Source organism: Grammomys surdaster, unplaced genomic scaffold (genome assembly GCF_004785775.1).
Source record: "Grammomys surdaster isolate TR1022 unplaced genomic scaffold, NIH_TR_1.0 63, whole genome shotgun sequence".
NCBI classification, from domain to species: Eukaryota; Metazoa; Chordata; class Mammalia; order Rodentia; family Muridae; genus Grammomys; species Grammomys surdaster.
In genome coordinates, this window is record NW_021604565.1 from 4,900,995 (window position 1) to 4,922,161 (window position 21,167).

The following is a 21,167-nucleotide window of genomic DNA, read 5'->3' on the forward strand; positions in this document are numbered from 1 at the left end:
CTCCCCCACCCCACCCCACACAGAAGAAATGCTTTTTAAAAAGCTAAAATAATTTCCTAGTTAACTATTCTCTGAATTTTAGTTACATTAATGCCAAGTACTTTAAAGAAACAACTTATGACATAAGGGCATTTTAGCGGGAAGGAAACCTGAGGTCTGGATTCCAGACCTTGCTTCTAGACCAGCAGTTCTCAGCCTGTGGGAGATCTTTTTTGGGGTCATATCAAATATGCTGTATATCATATATTTACATTATGATTCATAACTATCAAAATTAGAGTAATGTAGTAGCAACGAAATGATTTTATGGTTGGGGGCAGCACACCACGAGGAGCTGGATTGAGGGACCGCGGTGCCTGGAAGCTTGAGAATTGAGAACCACTGCTCTGGACACACTGGCAGCCGCTTGGAAACTTGCTTGCGCCTCTTGGCCTCTCACCTAGAAGTCATTCATCACTTGGTTTGCTGTAACTGGTGAGCCAAGCGCATGTTGCCAGGTTTTCTAAGCTTTAAAGGCATCCTTTCCAGCCAGGTCACGGTTTGAATTTACAGGACACTTGTTTTTTTTCTCCCTAAGAAGGGCAAGATGCTCTACCCAGAGCTTCACAGGGTGGTTCTGAACCCTGTCTTTCTTATGTCCTGTGAATGGGGACGTTGGATACACAGGGAAGCGAGCGAGCATCCTTTACATGGACGGGACCTGTCTCCAGTCCCACTTCCGGTTCAGGGACTCGTCCCTATACACAGCATTGACATTGTGCTCAGAGACTGGGAAGTAAAAAAGGACGTTCTCAGCAGGCCGACTCTTCCTGCCTAGGACGCAGTGCCTCCCCACTGTGGACTGCCTCTGTGCACTGAGGTGGCTGACAAGCTACTTCTATCCCCGGTGGGTGAGGGAGTGGAGCTTTCCTCCCCGAGCAGGCCACACCCTCCCCAGGCATGTCCTCCTGGTCCCTGGGGACACTTCTTCCCCCTTGCAGGGTGCAGTCATAGTGACTAAGTGACAGACATGGTGACACAGCTAAGCTCAGCCAGCTTCCCAAGGTGACTTTGGCAAGCTTGTGCCAGGTCTGTCTCATGCTCCGAGCACCGGTCTGTGCCTCCTGCCTTCCACAGTTAAAATGTGTGTACAAAGCACAAGTGTGTACTAAGTAAGACTTTTTGCTGGTTTTGTCTGAATCCGGATCTAGTAGTCTAGGTTAGCCTGGAACTAACTTACAGGAGGAACTCCGTCTCCGTCTCAGGAATGGCATCTCAGGCCTGAGCCACCAGCCGGCATCTCATTAACTCACCTTGTGTAAGAGGCATGATTTTAACACCCAGGAGGGAGGAAGGGACAGCTCAGAGAGAATGAAAAGCTTGAGAAAGATTCCTCCTCGCAGACACCGCCCAGCCACCGGCTCAGGCAGCCCTGCCCTGGCCACCAGGCACCCTGCAATGTCACTCTGCTCTGTGTCAGCTAAGTGCCTGTTATTACAGCTTCTCTCACCTGGCAATTAGTCCCTTGGTCTTCACAGAGGTGACCTCCCTGGCTGCACTGAAAGCCCCCGCTCAGCCACGCTGGCTCCCCAGCACTATTCCTCCGTTTGCACTCTGTGAGGGGAGAAATACTTTCTTTGAACAGGTCTTTAAAAAAAAAAAAGGTCACCTATGATAGAGTATAACATTTAAAAAATGTGACAGAGAAAGCATTGTCTTGCGCAAGTTTAGCTGAAGCTGGTTGGGGGGGGGTAGGAAAGAGAAAAAGAAGGAAGAGGAGGAAGAAAGCTGTCTCTTGTCAGGGCACGCAGAAGAAAACCAGAATTCTCCACATCATTTGTGGACTGACTGAATAAAACTCAGTACCTGCTACTCTGTGAGTGTGCGTGTGCATGAGGAGACTTTTGTCCAAAAATCACTAAGGGTTTCAAGCGATGCCAGAGACCAAATACCCAAGTCTGGCCTCCATCAGAATTCGGGGCCATGTGCGTATATGACACTAGTCCACACCCCTCTGCCTACTGTTGTCACTCAGAATGACAATGATGAGCCGAAGCTAGGTAGCGCGTGTGGTGGATTGCATTTATTAGTTTTGGTGTGTTGAATCAGCCCTGTATCTCTGGGATGAAGCCTATCTGATCACGGCAGACGATCTTTTGGATGTGTTCTTGGATTCAGATTGCGAGTGTTTGAGTATTTTTGCATCCATGTTCATAAGGAAATTGGACTAGAGTTCTCTTTCTGTGTTGGGTCTTTATGTAGTTTGGGTATCAGGGTAACTGTAGCAGCATAATAATATGAATTGGACAATGTTCCTTCTATCGATTTTGTGGGGTAATTTGTGGAGTACTGGCACTATCTCTTCTTTGAGAGTCTGGTAGTATTCTGACTAAAACCATGTGGATGGGCTCTTTTGATTGGGTTTTTTTTCAATGACTGCTTCTATTTCGCTAGAAATAGAAGTGGTTCTCAACTTCCCTAATGCTGTGGCCCTTTAATATAGTTTCTCATGTTGTGGTGTCCCCCACCATAACATTATTTTTATGTTATTACTTCATAACTGTAATTTTGCTACTGTTATGAATTGTAATGCAAATATCTGTGTTTTATGATGGTCTTAGATGACCCTTGTGAAAAGGGTCACGAACCCCAGGTTGAGAATCATTGCCCTCGGGATTACAGGTCTATTTAAATTGCTTATATGATCTTAACCTTGGTAGTTGTTATCTATCAAGAAATTATCCATTTCTTTTAGGTTTCCCAATTTGTTGGAGTACAGGTTTTTAAAACTATGTCCTTACAATTCTTTGGATTTCCTTGGTGTCTGTTGTTATGTCCCCTTTTCATTTCTGGTTTTGTTAATTTGGATTTCTCTCTCTCTCTGTCTTTTATTTGGTTTGGATAAGGGTTTGTCTATCTTACTGATTTTCTCAAATAACCAACTTTCTGTTTTATTGATTCTTCATATTCTTCTCATTGTTTCTATTTTACTGATTTCACCCTCGGTTTGATTATTTCTTGCCATCTAATCTTCTTGGGTGTGATTACTTCTTTTTGTTCTAGAGCTTTCAGGTGTGCTAGTTACTAGCGTGTACTCTCTCCAGTTTCTTTATGAAGTCACTTAGTGCTGTGACCTTGCCTCTTTGAACCACTTTCATTGTGTCCCTTAAGTTTAAATATGATTTGTACTCATTTTCACTGAATTCTATCTAGAAAGTCTTTAATTTCTTTCTTAATTTCTGTCTTGACCCTTTTTGTTGTTGTTCTGTTTCTGTAACTTTCTAAGCTTTCTGTTGTTTCTGCTGTTACTGATTTCCAGCTTTGATCTGTGGTGGGCTGATAGGATGCAAGGGTTATTTCAATTTCCCTGTGTCTATTGAGACTGTGCCAAAGTATGTGGTCAATTTTGGAGAAAGTTCCATGGAGTGCTGTGAAGGTATCGTGTGTGTGTGTGTGTGTGTGTGTGTGTGTGTGTGTGTGTGTGTGTGATGTTCTATAAATATCTGTTAGGTGCATTTGGTTTATAATGCACGTTAGCTCCAGCATTTCTCTGTTTAGTTTTTGTCTGGATGACCTGTCCATTTGTGAGAGTGGGGTGTTAATGCCTTCCACTATCAGTGTATGAGGATCAGTGTGATTTAAGCTGTAGGGTAGTGTTTCTTTTGCAAACTTGGGTGCCCATATGTTTGGGACATAGATGTTAAGAATTGAAATGTTATCTTGGTGGATTTTTCCTTTGGTGAATATGAAGTGTCCTTCCCTATCTCTCCTGGTTAGTTTTTGGATTGGAGTTTATTTTGTTAGATATTAAAATGGCTACACAAGCTTGCTTCTTAGGTTCATTTGTTTGGAATATATTTTTCTAACCCAGAGATAACATCTGACCTTGATGTTGAGGTGTGTTTCTGAATGCAGCAAAAGGATAGATCCTATTTTCACATCCATTCTCTTAGTTTGTCATTTTATTGCAGAATTGAGACAATTGATATTGAGAGATATCAATGACCAATGTCTATTGATTCCTGTTATTCTGTTGTTGCTACTATTGGTGGTTGTGTGTGTGCTTCCCTTCAGTTGATTTTGCTGGTGTAACATTATTTATTTCCTGTGTTTTCAAGAGTATAGTTAACCTTCATAGGTTGGAGTTTTCCTTCTAGCACCTTCTGTGGGGCTGGATTTGTAGATAGATATTACTCAAATCTGGCTTTATCATGGATTATATTATTTTCTCTATCTATAGTGATTTAAAAGTTTTGTTGATTGCAGTACTCTGGGTGGGAATCTGTGGTCTCTTAGAGCCTGCAGCTCATATGTCCAGAATCTTCTTGCTTTTAGAATCTCCACTGAGAAATCAGTCGTAATTATAACAGGACTGCTTTTATATGTTAGTTTTGTCTCTTGCAGCTTTTAATACTCTTTCTTTGTTCTGTATATTTAGTATTTTGATTTTTATGTGCTGTTTTAGGGTTTCTATTGCTGTGAAGAGACATCATGACCACAGTATCTCTTACAGAGGAAAGCATTTAGCTGGGGCTGGCTTACTGTTCAGAAGTTTAGTCCATCATCATGGCGGGAAGCAGGGCAGCACACAGTCGGATATGGTGCTGGAGAGGAAGCTGAGAGTTCTACATCCAGATTGGTAAGAGGCAGGAAGCAAGAACAACACTGGGCCTAGGCTGAGCTTCTGAAACCTGAAGTCCCTCCCCAGTGCAGCAAGGCCACACTTCCTAATAGTGCCACTCCCTGTGGGCCTATGGGGGCCATTTTCATTCAAACCACCACATGGCATCTCCTTCTTCAGGTTAGAAAATGTTTCTGTTATAATTTCATTGAAAATATTTTCTGGGCCTTTGAGCTGGGATTCTTCTCCTTCCTCTACTCCTATTATTCTTTTTTTTTTTTTTTTTTTTTTTTTTTTTTTTTTTTTTTTTTTTTTTGGTTTTTCGAGACAGGGTTTCTCTGTGTAGCCCTGGCTGTCCTGGAACTCACTCTGTAGACCAGGCTGGCCTCGAACTCAGAAATCCACCTGCCTCTGCCTCCCAAGTGCTGGGATTAAAGGCGTGCGCCACCACCGCCCGGCCTACTCCTATTATTCTTAGGTTTGGTCTTTTCATAGTGTCCCAGATTTCCTGGATGTTTTGTGTCAGAAATCTTTTGTATTTCACATTTTCTTTGACTGAAGTCTCATTTCTCGTATTGTATTTTTAACACCTGAGATTCTCTCTTCTATCCCTTGTATTCTGTTGATGAAGCTCACCTCTCTAGTTCCTGTTTGGATCCTAAATCTTTCATTTCCAGAATTACCTTATTTTGAGTTTTCCTTATTGATTCTATTTCCATTTTTAGATCTTGAATAGTTTTATTCATTTCCTTGCATGGTTTGTGTTTCCCTGGATTTCTAAGAGATGTATTCATTTCCTCTTTAAAGACTTCTCTCATCTTCATACAGTTGGTTCTAGGATCTCTTTCTTGTTTTTCAGCTGTCTTGGAATATTCATGGTCTGCTGTGGTACGATAGCTTGGCCCTTGTGGGGACACACTGCCTTGGCTGTTATTGATTGTGTTTTTATGTTAGTGTCTCGGCATCTGAGTTTGTGATGATTACAGGTCTGGGTGCTGATCTCTTGATTTGTCATTATTGGGTGATGTTTTGTTGCCTGGTTTCCGTTTCCTCTCTGGATTTTCAGAGATTGTGATAGCTGTGCTGCATGTTTTCCTGGCCTGCTCAGCTACTGGGTTCACAGGGAGATGCCTGCTGGTGTTGGAGGCTTCAATACTGGAATGAGGGAAAGAAGGCTGGAGGAGAAATTCTTTGTGATCCATTGGGGATGAGGTCAGAGAGGAAAGGGAGACACAGCAGGTTTCCTGATACAGAGCTAGGATGAGACTGGTGGATTGGATCTCAGGGGAGGTGTGGCTCTGCCTTCAGCCTACTTGTTGTCTTGGGAGAAGCAGCCCTTGGGTTGGCAGTGGGAGCCTTCTGGGGCTGGGGACTGGATTAAGGCAATGAGTGTGGGGGTAAGTTAAAAAGGGAGATCTCTCAGATCCACAGGAGATGGTACAGAAGCATCGGGACAGGCAAGACTGCCATGCTTTCTGCTGCAGAGACAGGGATGAAATGAGAGAGAGAGAGAGAGAGAGAGAGAGAGAGAGAGAGAGAGAGAGAGAGAGAGAGAGAGATAGAGAGAGAGAGAGAAACTGATGATGTGTTTTGTTCTTGGGAACAGTTTAAGCCAGACATTGAAACCCACACACTTATGTAGTGTACGTTAGCAAGGCACTCCACAACAGTTTGCCCTGGTGGACGTTCAAATGGACCCTGATCTCCTCCAGGTGTTCAGACGTTCTCTATGCCGTGCTGATACCGGGGTTAGTGTGCTGACCGCTGAAGGCCTTCCCCAGCTGTGCTTGCCGCTCTTCCTCATCCCCATGCTTCTCTCACAGCTGACAGTAAGCACTTCTTGTAATTTCTTGCATATTCTTCTCTAAGAAGCCAGGAGCCACTGGACAGGAGCTTCTGCCTTCTCCTCAGATCAAATGACACAACCTCTGCTGGTCCCCTTCCTGAAAGCCACCATGCTGTGGTACCTATAGAGCCCCGCCCTCCTCAGATGCTCTGCAGAATATCCACTTTTGGCTCTTGAAGCACCTGCCTTCTACAGCTACTGCTTAGAGGGAAAGAGTCCACCTTGGCAAGCACTCTACACTATTGTGGTTTATTTTGAGGCAGGGTCTCTTTGTGCACCTAGACTTCCCCTAGAATTGGCTAGACTGACTGGTGAACCTGCCCTAAGGACGTTCTTATCTCTGCCTCTCTAACACTGGGATTACAGGTACACACTGTCAACCTGCTTTTGACATGGGCTCTGGGGGCTCAAACACAATCTTGCACGTCAAGCACTTTACCAACTGTGTTATTGTGTTTATGTATCCTTTCTCCTGCTTCATTCTCCTTCCAGTAAAATGCTACTCTAAGTGTGGGCCTCGGCTAGTGGGCAGCAGCACCTCACTGAGACTTGCTAGAAATGCATATACTTGGGCCCCACCCACACATGCTAAGTCTGACATCCTGGAGATGGGGCCCAGCAATGCAAGGGAACAAGCCTTCTGGGTGGCCCCAAGAGTAAAGTAGTAAAACTTGAGACCCACTGGTCTCTAGCAAATAGTCTTTAGCTCTGCACAACAACCCTGCTGGGTCCCAAACCATAGTGGATAGATCCTACTGCATGAGTGAGTGCTCTCTGGAGAAGGCTTGAGGGCTGCTGTGTGGGGCCTTTCAGACCCTATTTCTATCCATGGCTTGGATGGAAACACAGACAACACACTGATTTTATTAACAAATTACAGAGCACTGGATGGGAGAGGAGAGATGTTGAATGATGACATCAGGACCCACAGGCACAAAGTGATGGTTTAAATTCATCAAGATGGAATTTAATTGGACATAATAATGAAGATCACATTCAGCTTTGTGGGACAGAGAGCCCAAAATAGCACTGGCTCCTTAAGACAGAGTTTTATTTCCCAGTTATATAGATGAAGTATGACCAAGTAAGAGACTGGGAGATCGTGGCCCTGCTCCCTGGAGCTCTGTCAACTCACTCCTGTATCGTTCCTAACACCAGATATAGCCACACCTATGTTCAGATGATCACTGGGGCAGGAATGGAAAAGAGCACCCACTCGTGTTGCCTAAGGATGCCAGATGCTACCTCAAGTTTCTGCTTACATCCTCTTGGCCATAAGATACATCTGCAATGGAGACTGGGGATTGTAGTCTTTTTTGGAGACAGCCTGTTGCTATACAGCAGCCTCACAATGATACCTCAGCCTCTCAAGTGACCAGTGAAACTCTGATAAAGGACAACGTTTATTTGGGGCTGGCTTACAGGTTCAGAGGTTCAGTCCATTTATGATCATGTCAGAAAGCATGGTGGCATCCAGGCAGACGTGGTTCTGGAGAAGGAGCTAAGAGTTCTACACCTTGATCTTCAGGCAGCAGAAGGGGATTGTGTTCCACACTGGGTACAGCTTGAGCATATATGAAGTCAAAGCCTGTCTCCACAGTGACAGACTTCTTCCAACAAGAGCACACCTACTCCAACAAAGCCACACCTCTGAATAGTGCCACTCCCTGTGGGCCAAGCATTCAAACACATGAATCTATGGTGGGCCATACTTATTCAAACCACCGTACCACTGTGTGTGTGTGTGTGTATGATGTATGATTAGATATATATATATATATATATATATATATATATATATATAATTACATGGATGAAAAAGAGAAGAGATATAGAAAGGAATGAGAAGTCTGACAAGCAAAGCCATGATAAAGTCCTTCATCTCAGACCTAAAGTGAAAATGGCTCCTCAGGACTTGGGTTTGGAGAAGGGAGAGAAGGAGAGACATGCAAGAAGCCCTCAGCTGTCTTTCCACAAAAGTGGAAAAGCCAAGCTTTGCTGAAGCAAGAAGAGAAGTGTGGAATCTATAACTGACTTTTCCTGAAGTAGTGTTAGTCTCTGAAAGATTCTGTGATCAAGAGTTTGCCCTTCTGGGGTCTGGGGAGATGGTTCAGCAGATCGGAGGATGTGCTGTTCTTGCCGATACTGATGTTGGGCAGCTCACAACTGTCTGTAACTCCAGCTCCCAGGCATCTGACATTCTCCTGCCCTCCAAGGGCAGCTATACTCATGTGCACATACTCACAGTGCTCCCTACAGATACAGAGAATTAAAATAAAAATAAATATTTTTTAAAGTATTTTCCAGGGCTGAGTATGTAGCTCAGTAGTAGAGTGCTTGATTGTCATGTGTGAAACCCTAGGTTTGATTTATGACACTAAGAAGTTGACGTGGTAGTGCATGTCTGTAATCCCAGATTTGACAGTTAGAGGCAAGAATCGGAAGTTCAAGTCATTTTTGGCTACTTAGCAAGTTCAAGGCCAGCCTAGGATACAAAAGACCTTGCTTTAAAAGCACAGGGAGCAGGGTACAGCTCTTCCAGAGAGTCCAGGTTTGGTTCCTAGCACAAAGGTAATAGCTCACAACTGTCTGTAACTCCGGTTCCAGGAGATATAATGCCTTCGTCTGATCTCCTGTAGCACTGTAGGTGTGTAATACACAGGCATACATGCAGGCCAAACACTGACACACATAAAATAAAAACAAAATAGAGAGAAAAGAGAGAGATCAACTTAGATAAAACTCAAGACACAGATACTCAGAGAACACCTGTAGGACTCTTGGAGGAGATTACAAACAGACGAACAAATGAGGAGGACAGGAATAAACTCCAGAATCAAGTACAGGACATATAAAAGGCTGACTGAAGTAATCTAGACAATTCAGGACATGAAAAGTACATTCAATAAAGAAACAAAAAATGATGGACATTCATCTTAGGGTTTCTATCGCTGTGAACAGACACCACAGCCGAGGCAACTCTTATAAAGGAAAACATTTAATTGGGGCTGGTTTACAGTTTCAGAGGTTTAGTCCATTATCGTCATGGCCGGGAGCATGACAGCACGCAGGCAGATATGGTGCTCGAACAGGTGCCAGAGTTCTATGTCTTGATCCAAAGGCAGCCAGGAGGAGACTGAATGTTTCACACTAGGCATAGTTTAGCATAGGAAAGCCACCCTCACAGTGATGTACTTCCTCCAACAAGGCCACACCTACTCTAACAGGGCTACTCCTCCTAATAGTGCCACTACCTATTGGCCAAGCATTCAAACACATGAGTCTACGAGGCCAAACCTATTCAAACCACTGCATTCCACTTCTTGGACCCCATAGGCTTGTAACCACAATGCAAAATGCATTTAGTCCAACATCAAAAGTCCCTATAATCTAACACAGTCTCAACAATGTTTAAAAATCCCAAGTTCAAAGTCTCTTTTAAGATTCCTATAATCCTTTACTTGTAATCCAATATAATATCAAAATAAAAAGCTGATCATATGCTTCCAACATATCATGACACAGGATATACATTAGCATTCCAAAACATAGGGAAGGGAGCACAATGAGGAAATACTGGACCAAAGCAGGACAGGAAACCAGCTGGGGAGACTCCAAACTCTGCTTCTCCATGGCTGATGTCAAAGCCGTCTTCAGATCTCCAACTCCTCTCATCTTTGTTGACTGCAACACACTTCTCTCTCTTGGCCTGGTTCCACTCCCTGTGCACAGCTTTGCTCACACCAGCTTTCAACAGGTACCCATGGCTCTGTCATTTCTAATCTCTTGGCATTTCCAAGGCAATCCAGGCTTCACCGTCACAGATTCTGGAGCACAGCTTCTGCTGAGTCTGTTCTTGGTGGCCATCCCAAAACAATAGTGTCTTCTGCTACAACTGGGCAACACTTTCATCAATAGCTTATCACAGGCTCTCGTCATGGTGCCAAGCCTCAACTTCTTTGCATGACTCCTTCAGTCCTGGGCCATCAACTACAAATGAGACTGCACCTTCACCAATGGCTTCTCTTGGCCTCTCACAGTGCCAAGCCTCAGTTTCTCTCCATGACCCCTTCATACCTTCAAAACTAGTATCACCTGGGTAATTTTTACATATTACCAAGTCTGGCTGCCAGCACAAGTTACAGCCCTGTCTGCCTCGGGCATGCCCTTTCTGGGACTTCGTGCAGGAATACTCATGATAGATTCATGGCTTCAGCAGCTTTCCTTAGTCACAGAGGGAAAATCCATCCTTGATTCTAAAGCCAGAACCACATGACCAAAGCTGCCAAGTCCTGTGACTTGCTGGGGCTAGACCACGGCCTTCTTGTTCAATTATATCTTCACCAGCTTTCTGTTTTCCCTGGTTTCCTTCATTGCCCAAGCTTGGTTGTTCTGGACCTTGCTTGGTAGACCAAGCTGGCCTTGAACTCAAAGATCTACCTGTCTCTGTCTCCTAAATGTTAGAATTAAAGGTGTGTGCCACCTCACCTAAACATAAGCTTCTCTTTAATTTATTTTCATTATAGATCTTTATAATCATGACCACTATGTCCCAGGTTCTGGATTACAGGCATGTTTTGATCCAGATCAAAAGCATGTTTCAACCCACCTCCAGATTCAGATCAAAAGCCTGTGTCTTCCATCCCAAGATCTGAATCAAGTGTCCCCTCCACTTCTGGACTGTAGTTCTTTTCAGATATAGTTAAGTTGACAACTGAGAATAGCCATCACAGACCACTCTTTGTCAACGTGACACACAAATATATCTCTTTTATGTACAAATAAAAACAATAACCAGGTCCTAATAACACCTACCATGATAGAGCTATCCCTCATACAACTGCAAATGCATTGTAAATTTAGAATATGTGGCAATGTCCCTTGGAGAATATCCTTTTAACAAGATTAGCTAGGTAGAATCTTGCTCGAGGTTACCACTCCCTTAATTCCACTTAATATCTTTAATTTGTTTATCTCCTTGGACACAGGGTTTAGTGTCATTCCACTTTCTTGTGCCCTTTTAACCCTTGAATGATATATTTTGTATTTTTCCTTTCTCAGCGTGCTGTGTTTCATCAAAATTCTCTTCATAAGAGTGTACCACAGGACAAGAGACTATGCTAGGCTGTTTTGAGATTTCCCTTGTCAATGCAATTAATCTAAATCTCATAACTTTAGCCTCAGGCAGACTCTTTTTTTTTTTTAAAGATTTATTTATTTTATTTATGAGTACACTGTCGCTGTCTTCAGACACACCAGAAGAGGGCATCAAATCTCATTACAGATGGTTGTGAGCCACCATGTGGTTGCTGGGATTTGAACTCAGGACCTCTGGAAGAGCAGTCAGTGCTTTTAACCACTGAGCCATCTCTCCAGCCCCCAGGCAGACTCTTTAAACAAGGGCAAAAAGCAGTCACATTCTTCACCAAAATATCACAGGAATTATCTCTAGACAACATACTAAAATTCTCCTCCTCTGAATGCTCTTGAGCTAGGCCCCCACAATTCAAATCACCCTAAGTACCATTGTCTTCCATGTTTCCACGTCTTCCACTAGGATGGTCCATTAAGCACCCCTTAAAGCATTCCACTGCTTTTCTAATCCAAAGTTCTAAAATCCACATTCCTCTCAACAAAAGTGTGGTCAGGCCTATCACAGCAATAACCCCAGTCCCTGGTACCAACTTCTGTCTCAGTATTTCCATTGCTATGAAATGACACTATAACTAAGGCATCTGTTTTAAAAGCTACTATTAATTGGGTCTGGCTTACAGTTTCAGAGGTTTAGGCCACTATCATCATGGTGGGAAGTATGGCAGCTTTCAGGCAGACATGGTAATAGAGCAGTTGAGGGTTCTATATCTTGATCTGAAGGCAGTCAGAAGGAGACTGGAATCCATACTGGACAGAGCTTGAGCATGGGAGACCTCAAAGCCCACCCTCACAGTGACACACTTCCTCCAACAAGGCCACACCTACTCCAATAAGGCCACACCTCCTAATATTGCCACTCCCTATGGCCAAGCATTCAAACACATGAATCTACTCTTACAGAAGCCCAGGTTCCAATTCACAACTCTACATGGCTCACAGACATTTGTAACTCCAGTTTCCAGGGATCTGGCACCCTCTCCTGGCCTCCATAGACACTGCATGCATGTTCTATACATATATATACATATACAGGCAATTTTACTCATACACATAAAAATAAATAAATAAATAAATAAATAACCTCAAAAAAATCTCAACAGAGAGCCTTGCCAAGACTAGATCACAGAGAAGACAGCCTGTCAGGGCCTGACAACAAGACAGAGAAATCAGGTCATCCAAACAAAGGGAAGGATGAAGTTTTGAAAACACATGAACAGAAAATGCAGAAACTTATGGACATCATAAAAAGTCCAAATCTATGAATTATGGGTGTAGAAGGAGAATAAGTCCTAGTCAAAGACACAGAACATATTATCAATAAAATCATAGAAGAAAGCTCCCACAACTAAAGAAAGAATAATTTTTAGAGGCACAAGAGGCACATTGAACACCAAATAAACAAGGCTAGAAAAGAATTCCCATTCCAATTTATAGTTAAAATAAGAAATATATAAAACAAAGAAATTATGTTGAGAAGTATATGAGGCAAAGACACACACGTGTGTGTGTTTAGTTTTGTTGTTGGTGGTAGTGGTGGTTTGGTGGTTTTATTTTTGTTTTTTTGAGACAAGGTTTCTCTGTACGGGCTTGGCTGTCCTGAAGCTCACTTTGTAGACCAAACTGGCCTCGAACTCACAAAGATCTGACTGCTTCTGCCTCCCAAGTGCTGAGATTAAGTAAGTGTGCCAGCTTGCCTGACCCAATTTTGTAAAGCAAATATTATTAGGCTTTAAGCCACAGATTGATCAACAACTCAGCAATTGTGAGTTATTTTACTATGCCACTCTCAGCAACTGATGTCGTCCTAGCAAAAAATAAATAAGCAAACAACAGATTGAGTGATGTCATAACTGAGAAGGAACTAACAGATGTCTATAACATATTTCACCTCAGCACCACAGAATACATTTTTTTTTCCAGCAGTCCATGGAAGATTCTCTAAAACAAACCACATATCAAGATACAAATCAAGTTTCAACAAATAGGAAAACTGAAACAAGCAACTCCTTATGTCCTATGTGATCATAATGGAATGAAGCTCAAAAGCAGCAGCAAATGGATCATTAGGAAACACATGAACTCATGCTTAACAACATGCTACTGAAAGATGAATGGATCACTGACTAATATAGAAATACATATATTTTAATATTTTATAATAAATAAAAATCAATGTATTATAACCTCTGAATCACATTGAAAGAGGTCCTAAGAGTGAAATTCATAGCTCTATGTACTATGACAGCCTGGCAATCTACAGGACCACGTGATGGAAAAAGAGAACCAACTCATGCAAGTTGTCTTCTGACCTCCACGCTTGATCTGCAACAGGCATGCGTGCACATATCGATGACATGGTAGTTTGAGTGACAACAGCCCCCAGATGTTCATATATTTGAATGTTTAGTCATCAGGGAGTGGGAAGTCCGATAGGATTAGAAGAATTAGGAGGTGTGGTCTTATTGGAGGAAGTGTCACTGGGGGTGTGACCTTTGAGGTTTCAAAAGTTCAAACCAGGCCCGAGTCACACTCCCTCCTTTGGCCTCTACTTCTCCTGCACCACACTTGCCTGCCACCAGGCTCACTGCCACGATGACAATGAAGTAAGCCTCTGAGACTGTAGGCACCCCCCCCCAAATGCTTTCTTTTATAAGCGTGGCCTTGGTCATGGTGTCTCTTCACAGCAATAGACCAGTGGCTAGGACAGACAGGGAAGGGAGGCTCTGCTTCCACCCAGCTGAGACAGTAGGCACTGAGAATTGATTGGGTCACTGCCACCAGGCGAATAACTGGCTGTAGGAAGGAGAGGGCTTGACAAGGATGGGAGGGAGACAGGACAGGGTGGCAGGGTGATTAATCAGAATGCATTGTATACATGTATGAAAATGTCAAAGAAATTTAATTAATTTTTTCCCAAATCTCCATTGTACGGCCATGCACAAGGGTACCTATCTGTAATCTCAACAGCCAGGAAGATTTGGCCCCCTGAATTTTGGGAGTTCAAGGCCATCCTGAGCTACATTTCAAGGCCAGCCTGGGCTACAAAACCCTGTTTCAAATTAAAAAATCAAAAAGGCTCCATCAGTGTGGACTGACTAGTGAAGAAGTAGCAGTATTCTCCACCAAAGTGGCAGGAGAACCACAAGGCCACCGACTCCTACAAGCCAAGCAAGCAGAGGCTGGGGGTGACCGGAGAGTAAGCATGCTGCCCTCTTCATTCTAGTCTGCCGAGGTTCCTCTGTACCTGTATGTACCTCTATCTAGTGAAGTGTGAAGCACACAGAACAGGGGCCATGTGCACCAGCGTGGTGAAGTGCTTCACTACTTTTTTTATCCCTTGTGAGTAGTCTGATCTCTCTACACAGGACAGATTCATGAACACTTAGAGATGGGCGAACTTCTGAAGAGATAGGGCTCCTCAAATCCTGCAAACACTAAAGAAAAGCAAGCCTGTGGTTCTAAACTCTGCTCCGAGATGCCTTGGGTCACTGTGGTGAATCAGAAGGCCTAGTGGGACTTTTTCTATCATTATTGCATTTGTATTTGGTGCTGGGGACTTGAGCGAAGACCCGCAGGCTAGGCAAGCACTCTACTGCTGAGTGACACTTCCATTCTGGGTTTGAAATTTTTGTTGGAAATAAGAGAACAATCTCATGGGCATTATATTAATGCTGCCACTAAGCTAGTTAGAACCAACTGCTTGATAACCTGCAATGTTGAATGCATATTTTTCCAGGAGTTTTTTTGTAGCTAGCATGTAAGTCACTATGTAGACTAGCGTGGCTTTGAACTCATAAAGATCTGCCTCCCAGGTGCTAGGACTAAAGACATATGCCACTACACCTGGATGAATATGTATTTTTAACATAGAGACCATGAATAAATTACTGCTGGATTATAATAACAAATGAAGAAAGTTTGGGGGCAGCTTGAACTCCTGGCCTTAGGAAGTCAGGGAGAAGATGCAGGAGGCACCCCAGGGAAGGAGACGCGGAAGCCTCCTGCCACCAGCCCAGAAGAACTCTAGCTATGTAGCTGGGTAATCCTGGCCGGTGGTGAACTCTCGCTGATGATCGTCTAGCTTCAGCCTCCTCAGTGCTGGAATGAGAGGTCTGGGCCACCACTCATGGGTCCAGCAGCAGCCTGGCTCTGGAGTAACACAGACGACTCTCAGACTCACACACACAATCATGGCCCAGGCTTGTCACATAACAAGAATCTTTCTACAAGGGATGCTGGAAAATGCAGAGAATAGAGATTTAGTGATCGCTGATTTCACCTACTTGGTTATTAGAGGGCGTCAAGAAAGGATATTAGTTAAATCGAGGAGGTGAAAGTGGGGTTGAAATGGGGTCTCACTATGGAACCCAGGTTGACGATATACTCATCAGCCTCCTGATTTTGTATCACCTTCTCTAGCAAGGGTGTGAATTTATTAACCTACCTCATCTTTCCTGAGAATTGTGTACTGAGGACTGCTATATCAGGGGTTCAGGCAGACAGCAATTTCAAGGTAGTAAGGAAAAGTTCCTGAAAAGGCAGGCAAGGGACCCTTGTGGCCGATCGGCGACTCAGCACGTCCATCAGTAATGCATGTGTACAGTGACTTACACTTCTGAGTGGCTAGACACTAAACCATAGAGTGAGAAATGAGCAAGAAGACAACCCCAGATTGCGGTATGCAAGTCATATTTTAAATGGCCCCTGCTTTTGTTATGTTTGTTCTTTTCAGTCCTTTGTAAATGCTGACGAGTCAATAGAGAAGCTATTTGTTGTCAGTGACCCCTCCCTCTGTCTATGATTGGATTTCAGTTCTCAGTGACCCCTCCCTCTGTCTATGATTGGATTTCAGTTCTCAGTGACCCCTCCCTCTGTCTATGATTGGATTTCAGTTCTCAGTGACCCCCTCCCTCTGTCTATGATTGGATTTCAGTGTTGAATTCTGACCAAATATTAGACATGAAAGTTTTGCCAAAATATGTTCAATTAAAATAGACTTTGGGTTGGGCAGCTCTCGACGACCTAAAACACCAGCTCCAGGAGGAATCCTACACATCTGGCCTCTGTCAGCACCTGTACCAATGTCTCATGGGCACATATCCATCTGCCCCTCCAACACATACACATACAAATACTTTTTTTTTTTTTTTTTTTTGGTTTTTCGAGACAGGGTTTCTCTGTGTAGCCCTGGCTGTCCTGGAACTCACTCTGTAGACCAGGCTGGCCTCGAACTCAGAAATCCACCTGCCTCTGCTTCCCAAGTGCTGGGATTAAAGGCGTGCGCCACCACCGCCCGGCCACATACAAATAATTTAAAGTGATAAAAATTATTCACACAATAATCCCACTCAAAGGACTAGACTGTTGGAAGAAAATGCAGAAATCCATGCATTAATATGCTGACACAACAACTCCAAGAAAATTAGGGAAGGTGTTTCATGCCTTTTAATCCCAGAACTTTAATCCCAGAACTCAGGAGGCAGAGGCAGGCAGAAGAATATGAGCCCAAGGCCAGCCTGCTCTACATAGTTTCAGGCCAGCAAGGGCTACATAATGAGATCCTGTCTCTAAAACATTGAGATTATACATAATTTTTCTTCATTGAGAACTTATGTATTTATGGAGTAAAAATTGGATAATAATACAAATATGACCTATACAATGTATTAAGACATATGGGATGTGTAAGGTTTAGAATCAGTGGTCTTGTCTAATGTCCACAAGGCCCTTGGTTCAATTCCTACTACCTCACACACAGAGACAGGGGTTAGAGGGCAAAATAACATGTGGGTTAAATAAGTTATCCCAAGAGAACAAGGCGGTCTTTTTTATTTTTCCAGTTTGTTCTTGTGAGAGGCAAGAATGTACCCAATTTGGACCACATGATGATGTTCACAGACTGTTTCCCTTGGTGGACAGGTGAGGTGAGCTTTCTAGGAAAGAAAAGAGATCACACTTGATGGAGAGGGGTATCCTGCCATGGGAGCTTTGTTCTGCTCTAAATGCATAATGTGCAATACCATCAGCCCTTGAGGGCTTGGTGTAGCCCTCACTTGGATGACAGCATATGGCAGGGTGACACAGAGACGCTCAGAGTGACCCTACTGTTTAGAGTTCCAGAAGAATAGCAGGGAGGAGCCAGAAACATCAGAAAATGCTGGATGGTGAGCTGAGGCTGTGGCTCAGTGGATAACGGGCTTGCCTTGCTGATGTGAGGACACTGCAGACCCCCAGACCCAATGGGTGATGGATGATGGGTCATGATGGGTGAGCCTATAGCTCACCTGTAATTCCAGAGCTAGACAATTCCTGCAGCAGGCTGGCTCATATCAGACGGGTCATATTAGCAAGCTCTGTGCTCCATTAGGAGACCAGGCCTTGCCTTCAGTGGATGAAGTGAATGATAGAAGACTCCCAATGTCAGCATCAGGCCTCCACAGGCATGGCCACACATGTACATGCACCCACACACGAGCACATATACACACATGCATTCATACCACACGTACAGACACATGCAAAGAAGGAAAGGAAGGAAGAAAGAAAGAAAGAAAGAAAGAAAGAAAGAAAGAAAGAAAGAAAGAAAGAAAACAAAGAAATTGAAGCACTTCCAGAAAGGCAAGAATGTACTCAGAGAAGAGGGCTGGCTGCCCACAGAGCCACTGACCTACGCTCAGCAGAGCCCACAAATGCAAGCTGCGAATGTAGTTCAGATGGGAAGGCGCTTTCATAGGACACACAAAGCTTCAGGTTTGAGCCCTACCACCTCACAGGACGTGTGCACGTCCATGATCCCAGCACTCAGAAGATTAGCGGCAGAAGCATCAAAGGTGTAAAGTCAGCCATAGCTACAGTAGCAATTCTGAGGGCGGCCAGAGGTAAGACTCTTATCTCTCCCCATCATCCGCCCCCCCCACACACACACACAGAGAGAGAGAGAGAGAGAGAGAGAGAGAGAGAGAGAGAGAGAGAGAGAGAGAGAGAGAGAGAATCACTAGCAATGACTCCCAGCTGGAATCCCATCTGCTTAGTAGGCTGAGATAGGTAGCTTGCAAGTTCAAAGTCTGCTTGGATAACTTTGTGAGCCCTTATCTAAAGAATAAAACAGCAAAAAGGAATGAGAGCTCTATACTCAGCAGCAGTACACTTGCCTAGTATATGTGAAGGCCCTGAGTTCAATCCCCAGTACTGATAAATGGGTAAATATTTAAAGATGAAATAGAATCCAAGAACAAGCAAATTTTTTTTGTCAAATCAGTGGATTTTGTTGTTTGTTTTTAAAAGTGTGTCCAGCCCACTCTATTCCTACTTTTTCTGGGAACAAACCCCTCATATCTCTGCATAAGAAGGTAACAGGACACAGCTGCCCTCAAAGGGTCTTTCCTGCCTACAGATAAGCATGTGACTCAATCCAGGCCATGGAGGAGACTCCTGGTACCTCTGACAAGAAAGGCCAGTTCTTCTTTGACCTTGAGCCAAACTCTTGTAGCTCCAGCTCAGCCTGTGGTCAGTCACCAAATCCCAACCACTACACACATACTATGGAGAAGCCAGAGAGAATGAAAGGAAACACACAGGGCCTGGGACTCAGGGTCCAGCCCCGAGTAGCTGGAGCTACCTTTGAGCTTGCCTTCGGTGCCGACACACATCCCAGCCAGGCCTATGCCACACTTAGCCCAGCTAGACTGAGTGGAGTTTGGTCATAGTAGAAAGCCCTCCATACCCCCCGACACATGTAGACAGAGGCACAGAGGGCAGTGTTCCTTTGAATCACAGTTATTACCCACGTTTCACAAACTTCTGTCATCAGCATACCATGGTAGCTGACTAAAGTGACCCACACGCACACAGCAGCCAGACAGGTAAAGCAAAAACCCAGGGCTGCATCAGAGGTCACACAAACATACTCAGAAACCAATCTTTTCACTTCCTCTATTTGGGCCATGTACAAATTCTGGGGTACCCAGTGAGAATCTACCTCAAAATCAGTCAGTAAGAGCAGTGATCACCCAGGTGGGTGGCTCGTACACACAACCTCACACTTGGGAAACTGAGGCAGAAAGACTACCATGGGTGTCAAGCAGCCTGGGCTCCACAAGATAGATCAGCAGGTGCTAGCTACTACATCTGATAACCTGAGTTCCAGTCCCAGAGGCCACACAAAGCTCACATCTGGAATGCCAACATTCCTATGCTGAGGTGGGAACAGAGACAAGAGTATCATCCGGAAGCTCTCGGGCCAGCTAGAGCTGGTACAAACAGCAGCAGAAACAAGACAGACTCTGCTTCAAGCATGGGAAAAGATGAGAAACGATTCCCAAGTGTTGTCCTCTGACCTTTCTGTACATGTATTAAGGAGTGTGGATCTACACACACACACATGCACACGCACACACGCACACGCATGCACACACACACATTGCTATCTCTATTTTTCAGTAGTAGGAATTGAATCCAAGGCCTCACGTAGCTACACAGGCACTTGGTCACTGACCCAGCCCAGGAGTTGCTAACTTTTAAATCAGTGTGTTTGAACAGGGAGCTCACATTGTCTGGTATGGATGGGCCTCATCTAGCAGTTTAAGGCCTTAGGCTTGAAGGCCACGAGGTTTCCCAGGAGGAAGGAATTCTGCACTTGGAGTAAAGTGTAGCGCAGCGTCTGCTGCACTTTCCGGTCTCCCGCTCCTCCCTGTGTCTCTGGAACCTTTCAGGGCTCAGGATCAAACCAGCCAATTCCCTAAGATTACAACACAGACAGACTCTTAGAAATCAATCTTTCCTTTCTCTCTTTGCACCCTGCAGCATCCCAACTATCTTCAAGGTCTTTCCTACACAAATGGCCTCCAGAGTAACCAACAGAAATCAACAGCGTTTTAGCTGTGTGCATAGCTGGGTTAGGTTCTGCATACCTGCAACTCATACCCTCCCTTACCAGGCCGAGGCAGCCTGTTGTTTCTACTCCTCAGAAGCACCCTGACTAGTCCAATACAGAAGTGTGTGTGTGTGTGTGTGTGTGTGTGTGTGTGTGTGTGTGTGTGTGTGATTCAAAGAGATCTGTATTTCAAATTTCTATTTCAAAGGAGTCAAGTTCTGGAGTAAAAGAATTTGACAGATGCTATATTAAATTAGGGAAAAGAGAAAGTGCTGGAAGCAGGTTAGGACTTTACGTTGAGTTCACTGGACTCTCTGTCCCAGCTTAGTCAATAGCACAGTCCTGGGGCACGGTGGGAACTGCCAAAAGACTGGCTCTGTCATTCTTCTATAATTAAATTTCTTCTTATTCTTAGAGGGAGAAATATTACTGACTTTGTATTTTGCTTCTCATTAATGGAATTCTCTATTTTTCTATTTCCCCAATAAAGTTATATCTATTTGGCTTCTGAGCTAGGCTTTGCAAACTTGAAGGTACATAGAAATAAATCACTTAACACTTGTTTAAAATATATGCTTTCTTACTCTCAGCACATGGAAGTATTTTGGAGCTTTGTTTTGTTGTTTTGTTTTTCAAGATAGGGTTTTGTGTGTGTGTGTGTGTGTGTGTGTGTGTGTGTGTGTGTGTGTGTGTGT